A 12,654-nucleotide genomic window follows, 5' to 3' on the forward strand; every position below is an offset into this window, starting at 1 on the left:
CACCAAAAGTCCTTATTAAAGCACAAGCCCCTCCTAGGCCCTCAGGAGATTCTACAGGATTTAGGAGCTCTGTGCAAATAACCAAGGTAAAAGAATCAATATTAGAACAAAAACTGCTCCTAATACCTCTGTCACTCAGAAAATATGAAGATTTTAGGAGTGCTGTACCAGGAACTGGGTGCAGAGGCTGAATGTGTATATCTTTTTTTTTTTTTTTTTTTTTAGTTTTCGGCGGACACAACATCTTTGTTTGAATGTGGTGGTGAGGATCGAACCCGGGCCGCGCGCATGCCAGGAGAGCGCGCTACCGCTTCAGCCACATCCTCAGCCCTGAATGTGTATTTCTTATTACGTCAAAGCCCATAATCTGGAGCAATAATAAATTCATTGCTCATAATGAAACAATGAATTATTTATATGGCAGAAACTGGGAGCTAGATGGGGTGTTATGATAAACAAGGGGTGAAGGCAGAAGGATATATGTCATAAGGGGTCAGAATCCACAGACTGCAGATTAGTATAAACTCACATTTTGCTTAAAACATTCACAGATAGTTCCACATAAACATAGTTATAACTAGGGGATATGAAAAGATTAGAATACATATACACTTCTTTGCATTGTCAGTTGTGTGGATCAAGATGCAAGATGAAATATGTTTTATAGACTTTTTTAAAGACCTTTATTTTATTTGTTATTTTTATGTGGTGCTGAGGATCAAACCCAGTGCCTCACACATGCCAGATGAGTGCACTACCACTGAGCCACAGCCCCTGCCAGATGAAAGATTTTATTATCACTCTCTAATCAAAGGAGCCAGGACTCTTTGAATAAATGGCTGATACTAAGAGTAAGACAGTAAATATATAAGTCAGGGTAATTTAAATATCAGAAAGAAAAAACTTTGAGACAAAACCAGAAAATATGTTAAAGGACAACAGGAGATAATGGAAAGATCTCCAATGGAAAGAATTCCCAATGGTTAAAGTAGGGATGAATTGAGCAGCAAAGTAGTATTTAAAAAGGGTGAGGGAGAACAAAAAATAGCTTAAGAAAACTATCCAGATGACTGATATATATAAATGACTGAATATACAAACAAATGAGGTTGAATAGAAACCTCTTGTGCAGAAGAATTCCATATAATTGAGACAGACACAGTCATCAGGAAAGTAGAGCTAACTCTCTGATCCCTAAGCATGGGCTCTGCATTATGACTTCCTCCAGAAGAACAGACAATGTGGACATGCAAAAAAAGAGTAACATCACAGTAAGAAACCTGAAAGGCCCTTCCTCAAGCAGGTGAGCACAATCAATACCACCATTTCACCTTGAGGGCATCAGATGATAGAGCTGCTTTTCATCTCAGTAACCAGCTTCCATCAGTCCAATAGCCCCAGGCTAAATATGAGAAACAAAAGGAAACCTGAAAGGCACTGCCTCAGCCAGATGAGCACAGTCAATACTAATATGACAATAAGGACAAGAGATGACAGAGCAGCTCTTCACCTCTGTGACCTGCCTCCCCCAGACCCACAGCCCCAGTTTAAATATGAAAAAAGGAAAATTCAAAAAAAATTATAAAAATACCTGACAAGTCGTCCTCAATGCTCTCAAGGTCATCAGAACAAGGAAGTTCATAGAAACTGTCACCCCAAGAGAAGTCTATGGAGACATGTTGGCTCCTAGATGGGATCCTAGAACAGGAAGACACAGAACTGAGAATCCAAAGGATATGTGACTTCAGTTAATGTTAACATACCATTATTTTTTCTTCATGACAAATGGTCTAAGATGTTAACACTTTAGAGTCAGCTCACCTAAGTCATAACAAGGGAAGAAACCAGATTGAGGCTACCTGGGAAATATCTGAACTTTCTTTTCAATCTCTGTATAAAGATAAAACTAAGCCTGGCATGGTGGCACATGCCTGTAATCTCAGCATCTTGGGAGGCTGAGGCAAGAGGATTTTGAGTTCAAAGCCAGCCTCAGCAACTCAGTGAGGCCTTAAGTAACTCTGTGAGAACCTGCCTCTAAATAAAATATTAAAAAGGGCTGGGGATGTGGCTCAATGATTAAGTGCCCCTAGATTCAATCCCCAGTACCTCCACACCAAAAAAAAAAAAAAAAATTAAACTACTCTAAAGTAAAACCTTAGAACATGGTTATATTTTCTCAAACACTTACTTGTTTAATTATTCATACAGTTAATTACTGGTAACTGATACTCTTAGCTACTTCTGTATTTTATTATGAACATTCATAACACAAAAATCAAATAGTTCAAAATAACATAAAATTCAAAGTATGTGCTTCTTTTACATATTTCATGTTGAAGTAATAACATAAGTAAACTCCTTATATTTTTATGCTGTCACTAGGTTCTAGGTTTGCCTTCTTAAAACTTGATCAATAGAGGAGAAAAAAAATGACATTTCACTAGGTTCTAGGTTTGCCTTCTTAAAACTTGATCAATAGAGGAGAAAAAAAATGACATTTTAGAGATTCTATTCCAACTCCTGGTTTAACTTTCTTGAAAGAGTGACTTTATATTTTAAAAGTCCTAATGCAAATTGACTCACTGTGTCTGAATCATTTATCCCAAAAAATCCTTGTCTCTATTTTATTTCTATGCATACCTTTTTAGCAGCAATATAATCAAATATTTGTGACTGGGACAAATAGTCAAAGAAATAGTCATCTCCTCCAAGAACTCTGCAGGAAGTGGTGATCCAAGAGAAGCAGAGGTGTCAGCTTGGTCCAGAAATTATGTTAGATGCTGCTGTGTTGTGATAAAACACTTTACCTTTTAGAAATCACAAGGAGCTAGGGATGCCCACACTCTTGTATGAGTCTAACTCTAGTTGAACTTCTAAGTAATTTTATTGTCACTAGCTCATCATGAAGTTAATGACAACTAAATGATCTATGGAGCTGGGGATGTAGAAAGATTTCCTAGCATGCAGGAGTCCCTAGGACCAACCCCCAGAACCACAAAAAAAAAATGAATTTGTCTTATTTTTGTAATCAAATAGAAAATGAATAATCACTCCTCTTAAGGAAACATATTGGACCTAAAACACTTGAGACTCTCAGAATCAAAATACTCTCCTTACAGTGTATTGCATAGCTAGATCACCATAAACAGTGGTGTCACATCATAAACCATGTTCACATTAAGCATACCATCAAAAAACAACAAAAAGGCTTTATTGACTATTGATAAGAAACATATGATATGAACATAGTCTAGCTTAGGAAATTATTAACACATTGGAAACATGATACTGACATCAAAATCCTCCAGGACAAGCCAGGCACTTTGACTCATGCCTGTCATCTCAGCTATTTGGGAGTATAAAGCAGAAGGATCACAAATTTGAGGCTGACATTAACAATTCAGCTAGACCCTGTCTCAGAATGAAATTGTAACAAAGACTGGGGACATATGTAGTTCAGGGCTTGAATAGCACAAGCAAGGCCCTGGGTTTAATACCCAGTGCCAAAAAAAAAAAAAAAAAATTCTCCAAGTGAGATATCTGAAAACTATGGCAGGAACAGAACAAGGCAGAAGCCATTATGTCAACCTCCTCAAAATGATTAAAGTAAACCTGCACTTTGTTCAGCTCACAATACTAACATGTCTGATTTCTGCTTCTAATAATTCAAATGCAACCATTTAAATATGATCAAAAGTGCACGTACTTTTCTAATGAATCCAACAAATATGAGAGAGATACTCAACTGCATTCTGAAAGCCACCTTATAAGCACATAGGGGCACCAACATTAGGATAAAATGTAATCATGTCACTTACTACATGAAATAACCCTAAATACTAATAAATACATAATTTCAAAAGAAAAACAAATTTCTGAAATCAAAAGCAAATTGATACATTTTTTAATGATATTTTGAACAGAGGCAAAACACTTAAAAGAGGTCTCCCACAAGAATTTCTGACAACATAAAGTATCATGTTCATTAGAAGGCCCATCCCTTTGTATGCAAGGAATAAGATAACTTTCTGATGAATATAGAACTTTAATAGGACATATGGAAATGCTTTCTAAATTTGAAAAAAAGAAAATATCTGTTTTTTAAAAAGCTTACTTTTAGTAAATGTATCTGAATTACAAAAAAGCAACTACTGACTTGTCTCTTACATTTTGTAATGATTTGCATCTCAGGAGATTTCATCTATAGTGGTTTTAAATATCATGAAATATCAATAGTTAACATTGAAAATATCATCATCCCTCTTCTCTTTTAAAACTGATCTGAAATTTTCTTAGAATAATTTAATATGAATTTGGAAGAGGCACTTTGGTATATGTGTATATGTGTAAATACATGATCTTTTTTTAAAATATTTTCTTTTAGTTGTAGTTCAACACAATGCCTTTGTTTTATTTACTTATTTTTATGTGGTGCCGAGGATCAAACCCATGGCCTCGCATGTGCCAGTCGAGTGCTCTACTGCTGAGTCACAACCCCAGCCCCAATACATGATCTTTTGAAACTATATCTCTCATGCTTGAGTCCTGCCAAAGAAATCTTCTGTGTGTGTGGTGCTGGGATGGACTCCATGGCCTCTCACATGCCAGGCAAATGCTCTGCCACTGAGCTGCACACCCAGTCTCAAACATGTCTTAATAAATGGAAAATAATTAAAATCATTTGATTATGAGCCTTTCCAAACAAGACAATTCTCTCAAACAAAACAATTCTATCAAAAACAGAGTAAGCTAAAAGAAATTTTTAAAATATTCCTTATTGGTGTAATCAAATACAAAATAAATAAAAAATAGAAGTTCACAGAATTAAAAATCCTATACAGGGCTAGAGTTGTGGCTCAAAGGCAGAACATTTGCCTGGCATGTGTTAGGCCCTGGATTCAATCCTCAGCACCACATATAAATAATCAAAATAAATAAATAGAATAAAAATATCCACTGACAACTAAAAAAATATTTTAAAAATTCTGTAGAAAACTGAAAGAATATTAATTAAAAATTGAACAGCAAAAACCTATTACACAGAACCAAAGGCCATGGGGAATTATATAGCAAAATAACTCTAAAATAAGAAAAATAAATGAATCAATTAGCATAGAAAACCTTGGACTGATACTGGATGGGATCCTGGGATCATCAGGGCTCAAGGCTGGCTGTCATCTGCCCTTTAACAAATTCTAATTTTATTTCAAATGTTCATGATCTATAGAGAATAAAAGAGAAAGGTGACTTTTCTAAATTTTTTTATGGTATGTCAAATTTTGATACTAGTCAAGATAATTCATCCAATGCAGGATGTCAGTGTTTATACAAAAGATGTTATTTGTGCACCATTACAAATATACTGCCAATTAGCACAACAGCCAGGGAACTGCTCATCCTAGACTAGCAGGGGCAGAGTCTGGAGGAGAGGGATGGAAGGTCAGAAGGAGGGGGGGCCTGGAAAATAAGTGGGGTTTGGAGAAGAGTCAAGGTCTTAAAGAGAAGGAAGGTTGGGCTGGGATTATGGCTCAGTGGTACAGCAGTTGCCTAGCATGTGTGAGGCACTGGGTTCAAACCTAGGCACCACATAAAAATAAATAAACAAAATAAAGGCATTGTGTCCATGTGCAACAGAAAAATATTTTTTTAAAGAGGAGGGGTGAGGTCTGCAGGAGGGGTAGGACAGGAAAAAGGGAAAGATCTGGAGGAGAGAAAGGGTCTGAAGAAGGGGGAGAATGAGTCACAAGGGGGCAGGGCTTCACAGAGGTGTGGGACCTGAGGAAGGGACAGGCCCTGGAACATGAGTAGGACCTAGAGGATAGGCAGGGTAGGAAGGAGGGAAAAGGGTGGTTCAGGAGGACAAGCAGGGCCATAGAATATAGGTGAGGTCTAGAGGAGAGGCAGGGTCTGGAGGGGAAGGCCTTAGCAAGAGGGTCCTGGAGGGGTGGCTTCTTTCTAATTAAACTCTCCACCAAAAGAAAAACGTGTGGCTGTGGTAGCTCAGTGGTAGAGCACTTGCCTAGCATGTGTGAGGCACTAGTTTTGATCCTCACCACCACATAAAAATAAATAAAATAAAATAAATATATTGTGCCCTTCTACAACTAAAAAAATTTAAAGAAAAAAAAAACTAAGCAGAGATTAAAGAAAAAGAAAAATGTGGTTCATGAGTTTGGTTCCACAAAAAACATGAGATGTTTTTTTAATAAATTCTGGCTTTGTTAGAAGTAATATATTTAAACTAAAGCGGCTCAAAAGGCTGAGGTGGAAGGATCTCAACTTCAAAACCAGCCTCAGCAAAAGGAAGGCATGAAGCACCTCAGTAAAACCCTGTCTCTATAATACAAAATAGGGCTGGAGATATGGCTCAGTGGTCACATGCAACAACAACAACAAAAAAAAAAGATAAGTACTGATTTCAATCCCCAGTACCCAAAAATAAAAATTAAAATTTTTTTTAAAATAACATAGTGTTAACATACGTACTTTTTAAATTTTTTTTTTACTATGTAACACTGCAAGAAAAAGCAAACCATTTAAACACTAAGAAAAACAAGGAAGTGGACTGAGGTCCCCTTCCCTTAGGCTGTACATTCCTCCCTCCTTATACATTCCTTCTTCTTCCCTGCCAGGTTCCCTATAAACCACCCTGAGTCACTATGTTAAGATGATGAGGGTCATAGCCTAAGGAAGGGTCACTGCTGCACAGGGAGCCAGGATGAAATTGTGAAGGACAGAGTGGGGCTGACAGCCAAGGCTGCCCTCAGCTCTCAGGTCCAGGACAGGGTTTGCTCCTCATGCTTCCCACCATCCCCTCACTAGCTGCCAGGGCTGCCAGAACCTTCTGAGCCACCACTCTGAGGCTGCTCTGAGGAAAAGGGAATCACAGGTGTCCCTGGAGACATGACCCATGAGGGTCCCCATGTTTCGCATCTCCTCAGGCTGCTCTGAGCAGAAAACCGCAGGCTTCCCTAAAAATATAACCCATGAGGGTCCCCAAGCAAGGCATCTCCCCAAGGCTACTCTGAGGAGAAGGGAACCCCAGGCATCCAAAGAGACATAAACCACGAGGGTCCACACACCAGGCATCTCCCTCAGGCCACTCTGAGGGGAAGAAAACCCAGGGCCTACATAGAGTTGCAACCCACAAGGCTCCCCACATCTGGCGCCTCCCTCAGGCCAATGTGAGGAGAAGGGAGCCCCAGGCATCCCTAAGACATGACTCACAAAAGCCCCTTAGCCAAGAGTCTGTGCTGAGGAGAAAGGAGCTCTGTGAGCCCCTGGAGGCATGACCCATGAGAGTCCCCAACTCTCTCAATCTGCTCTGAGAAGGGAGCTCTGTCCCTCCATGTGGAGTGACCCAACACTCCCAGGAATGGGGCTCTCCCGGGTTGGTCCTGAGGGGGAAGCAGGCTCCTCACTTTCAAAAAGGCGGCATTAAAGATGGCGGTGAGGCCCCACCCCTGATTGACCACGCCCCCTTTGGCCAAGCACAGCAACCCTGGCAACCGCCCCATGCAGCTCTGAGGAGAAGGGAACCCAGGGCTACTAAAAGACGTGACCCACAAGGCTCCCCAGGCCTGGCATATCCCTCAGGCTGCAGTAAGGATGAGGCCGCCCCGCAGTGTCCCTAGAATGTGACCCACGAGGGTCCCCAAACTAGGCATCTCCCTCAGGCTGCTCTGAGGAGAATGGAACCCCAGGCATCCCTCACAAAAGTCCCTAAGCCAAGAGTTCACTGAGACTGCTCTGAGGAGAAGGGAGTTCAGTGAGTCCCTGGAGGCATGACCCATGAGAGTCCCCAACCTTGGTGTCTCTCTCAATCTGCTCTGAGAAGGGAGCTCTGCCCCTCCCTATGGAGTGACCCAACACTCCCAACACTCCGAAACCTGGATTTGTCCTGAGGGGGAAGCCAGCTCCTCACTCTCAAGGAGGCGGCCTTAAAGATGGCACTGAGGTCCCGCCCCTGGTTGGTCATGCCCCCTTCGGCCACGCACAGCAACCGTGGCTCACAGCAACCCTGGCGTCAGCCCCAGGCCGCTCTGAGGAGAAGGGAACCCCCAGCCTAATTAGAGACGTGACCCACGAGTCTCCCCAGGCCTTTCATCTCCCTCAGGCTGCTGTAAGGATGAGGGAGCCCCCCAGTGTCCCTAGAATGTGACCCAAAATGGTCGCCACACCAGGCATCTACCTCAGGCTACTCTGAGGAGAACAGAACCCTGGGCGTCCATAGAGACATGACCCAAGAGGGTGCCCACACCAGGCATCTCCCTCAGGCCACTCTGAGTTGAAGGGAGCCTCAGGCACCCCTAGAGACGTGGCCCAAGAGGGTTCCCACACCAAGTGTCTCTCTCAGGCTGCTGAGGAGAAGGGAACCCCAGGCATCCCTAGAGACACGACTCACGAAAGTCCCTAAGCCAAGAATCAACACTGAGGCTGCTCTGAGAAGAAGGGAGCTCTGTGAGCCCCTGGAGGCATGACCCACGAGAGTCCGCAACTTGGACGTCTCTCTCAATCTGCTCTGAGAAGGGAGCTCTGCCACTACCTGTGGAGTGACCCAACACTCCAAGGACTGGGGCTCTCCTAGGTTGGTCCTGAGGGGGAAGCCAGCTCCTCACTCTCAAGGAGGCAGCATTAAAGATGGCGGCAAGGCCCTGCCCCTTATTGACCACGCCCCTTTGGCCATGCGCTTTGCAGGAGCTCCTCCCAGCTCAGAGGCGGGGCCTCTCCTGGCTACCTGGTGAATGTCAGCACCTTCTTCTATCCTCAGCACTTAATGAATAAAATATGTTTCCACTGCTCTAATAGGTCTGGCTGTGGCACCTGAGGAGTGGAATCTCAGAAGAGGAGAAATGGAGTCCAGGAGACCCCCTCGCTGCACTCCACCAGGCCAAATGCTTCAGCAGCCTGAGACAGGCAGGCAGAGGCACACAGGGAGGCAGCTACAGGGAGTCTAGACCCTCAGCCCAAGGACAGAGGCCAGAAACAGACCACCTCAGAGTCTTCTGGGACATGTAGTCTTGAGACAGAGTGACTTAGCCAGGGACTGCTCCAATTCAGAATCAGGGGTTCTAAGAAAATCTGTTAATTCCCAGCCCAGGGTGATCACTGTAGGAGGGTAGAAGAACCTGAGCTCAGACCAAATTCCCAGTAGCCTATGAGAGCATTCTAGATCATTCAGTCTGTCCTGCCTGTCCAGCTCTCACCATGGATGCCTCTGGGAGCTTCAGGCTACACAGATTCAGGGTTCTCAGGGTTTCTGGACAGTGTAGTCTGGTGCTCTGCTCACACAGTCTTGGCCCTTCAGGACCATGGAAGCTGTGTGCCATGTGCTGGCCCAGACACCCTGGAGAACTCTGGCAGTAGACTCTGGTGTTCTACCCATGCAGCCCTCACCCCAGAAGCTTAGGGGTTGCAAGTAGCACATTCACCCTCATACCACCAGGATTCTGGGTACTGCAGTCTTGTATTCCACATTGCAGCCCAGCTGCAGAGGTCTCTGTGAGCTGCAGGCTACTCAGGCACCCCTAGTGATTCTGAACAGTGTAGCCTGGAATTCTGCCCACTCAGCCCTCACTCCAAAAGTCTATGGGGGCTTCAAGTAGCACATTCAACCTCATACCCCCACCCAAGATTCTGGGTAGTGTAATCCAGTATTCTACAATGCAGCCCCCACTGCAGAGGTCTCTAGAAATTGCAGGCTACACAGTCACTCTGGCATCCCTAGGGATTCTAGACAGTGTATTCTGGTGTTCTGCCCATGCAGCATCACTACAGTGGATTCTGGGAGCTGCAAGCCCCCAAGGATCATGGGTATTATAGCCTGGTGCTATGTTCAATTGTACAGTGACTACTTAGAGCTCAGAGCCTCCAGGAATTCTGAGTATTATAGTCAGTTCTACTCAGTCAGCTCTGACTGCAGAGGTCACTGAGAGCTGTGGGCCATTGATTATTCTGGGTGGTGCAATCCATCCTATCTAAGTGGACTTCACCCCCATCATGGCTCTGGGATCTGTGTAGCATAAACCTACCTAGACACCCCTGAGGAGTCTGTGTAGTGCAATACAAAGTGTTCCCCGGCGGTATTCAAAAGGAAGGTGTCTGGGAGTTGCAGGCCCCCAGGGATTCTGGTAGTCTTGCCCTCTACCTCCATAGCCCTCACTGTGGAAGCCTCTGAGAGTTCTAGGCCACATGGACACGGGGCACCTCCAAGAAATCTAGGTAGTATACTTCAGCTCTCTACCCTGAAGCCCTCACTATTGCAGATCCTGGGAACTTAATTCCCCCTGAGGTTTTTGGATAAGGTAGTCCAGTGTTTTGCCTACATGCCCCTCCTGCAAGGACGATGAGAACTGAAGGCCACATGCTTGCCTTGGTACTGAAGATCTCACTGTGGAAGCCTCCTGGAATTGCAGGCAGCACACTCACCAGTATGTCCCCAGGAATTGTAGGTAGTGTAGTCTGACCTGCATAATGCAGAGCTCTCACTTGGGAGGCCTCTGGGTGTTGCAGGCTGCATACTCACCTGAGCAACACACCCCACCAAGGATTATGGATACTGTAGTTAAGCTCTCAGTCCAAGAGTCCTCACAACAGAGAACCCTGAGAGCTACTGGCACCGAGATTTGTGGGTAATTTAGTCCTGTGTTTTTCTTAGTCACTGCAGAAAATTCTGAAACTAAATTTCCCTCTTAGGATTGTGGGTAATGCAGTTCAGTGGTTTGCCCACTCACCACAGAGGATTCTGAAAGCTGCAGTCCCTGAGGGTTCTGGATAATGCAGTCTAGTGTTTGGCCTGCACATTCCTGCTGAGGATCACAGGAGCTGAAGACCTCATGCTTTCCCTGGGACCCTGGAGATTCTAGGAAGTGAGCTCTACCAACAAAACCATCACCACCAAATCCTCTAAGACTTACAGGGTTACAGGGTATGTAGGCATCCCCAGAGATTCTGAGCACTGAAGTCCTGTATTCTGCCCTTAAAATTCTCACCCCCAGAGGCTTCTGGGCAGAGCAGGCACCCAAAAGTAATTGGCAGCATAGTTTGATTTTTTGTCAGTACAGCCCTCTCTGCAGAGGTCTCTGCAAGTTGCAGGTCCCCAAGAATTATGGGTAGCACAATCTGTCATTTGACCCATGCTGCCTTCACTGCAGAAGGCTCTGGTAACTGCAATGAGGATTCTGCAGTTATCCAGGATTCTGGGTAGTGCGATCCATCATAATTTTTGCATCTCTCACCCTAGAGGCTCCTGAGAGCTTTTTACTGCATTTTCATGAGCCCTTACCCTCAGGCCCCAATGAGACTACAGGCACTGGGCCCTCCCTGCACCATGTTGAGGGGGCATTTGTGTCCTCAGACACTCAAGCCACACAAAATTCATTGACATACCATGATAATGAGCAGCCAAAGCCTCAGTAAGAAATACTGTTGTAAAGTAAATTCTCCTAAAATATTACCTGAGAAAGTAAAGAACATGGCAGAAACTCCTCAGCCCACCAGGCAGTGCACAGGAAGCTTCTTCCTCATGTTTTCCTCACATGGACCTCAGTCATCCTGAATCCACAGTGGAGTCTCCATGGGTAGGTGCCAAGGGGAAGGAAGCTCTGGTCCTCACGGTAGACATATCCACCAGGCATCCCCAGTCCATGGTATCTTTCCAGGTGTCTCCCTAGGATTAAAAAAAGAAAGAAAGAAAAGAAAAAAACCCTCTGGTCTACACCTTAGATAGAGCCTCTAGGAGTCCCTAGATGTGGCATCACTCAGGTGGGTCCCCAGGAGAAGGAAGTTTGATTAGGGCACAGAACACAGCCCCCAAAAGCAGTTGATCAGAGAAAGTTGTTCTGAGTGCCCCCTGCTGGCCACTGTGGGCAGTGAAGGATGCTGGGTGTTCACTGTTCAGAGCTGCACCCCCTTGTGCTAGGTACAATGAAGCTCTTAAATTCATAGTTCTGACTATTCCAGGTCATGATTTTGTAAATTGAAAAGAAATAGAGCCTACCTCCTATGTCTTGATCAGAATGGATAGAGATAGCAAGCAGCAAAGTACATGGCCCGTAGACAAAATTTCATTGATTTTCTATATTTCAGCCATCATGTTGGGGAAACAGTGAAATTTATAAACTGGAATAAGAAAAGTTTTAAAGCATTAATATTTAAAATAGAGACCCCAAATTTGAAGTACTTACATGTAAGTAATAAAGTACAATCATATTTCAGAAAATCTTGAAATGTTTATAAAGAAATCAAATAAAATATAAATAAATACAGAGATAGTCTTTGTTAAGGTCTCAATATAATTAAGATGAAACTACCTCAAACCTGATCTGAAGATTCAGTGCATTCCAGAAATTCCCAACACGCTCTTTTTAAACCTAGACTAGACGTCACTGACTTCAAAAGGACACACACATATGGATGCCAGAACCTATCAAAATACTCTCTAGATTTGCATTTAAAATGGGAAACTGTAAAACTCTAGATGTGCATGACCACATGTTTCATGATGAAGTTCTAAATACAACCCACCCCCAAAATCCATGAAAGCTATGGATGTGGCTCAGTGGTTAAGGACCCTGGGTTCAATCCCTGTTATCAAACAAACAAACAATAACAACAAGAAATCCATGAAAGAAAAACCTGATAATGTGGAATGTA

The 12,654-nt window shown here is 43.5% G+C and overlaps 1 long non-coding RNA gene across 1 annotated transcript in view; it reads right to left on the reverse strand.

The window, feature by feature from the left end:
• Positions 1-12,116, reverse strand: part of LOC144374587 (uncharacterized) — a 40,469-nt gene extending 28,353 nt beyond the window's left edge. The window contains exons 1-3 of the long non-coding RNA XR_013433954.1: positions 11,999-12,116; positions 11,457-11,668; positions 1,592-1,698 (exon numbers count right to left, since the gene is read on the reverse strand). This is a non-coding gene — a long non-coding RNA (uncharacterized LOC144374587). The remainder of the gene's footprint in view (positions 1-1,591; positions 1,699-11,456; positions 11,669-11,998) is intronic.
• Positions 12,117-12,654: the final 538 nt, after the last annotated feature.

This window comes from Ictidomys tridecemlineatus, unplaced genomic scaffold (assembly GCF_052094955.1).
Source record: "Ictidomys tridecemlineatus isolate mIctTri1 unplaced genomic scaffold, mIctTri1.hap1 Scaffold_765, whole genome shotgun sequence".
Taxonomy (NCBI): domain Eukaryota; kingdom Metazoa; phylum Chordata; class Mammalia; order Rodentia; family Sciuridae; genus Ictidomys; species Ictidomys tridecemlineatus.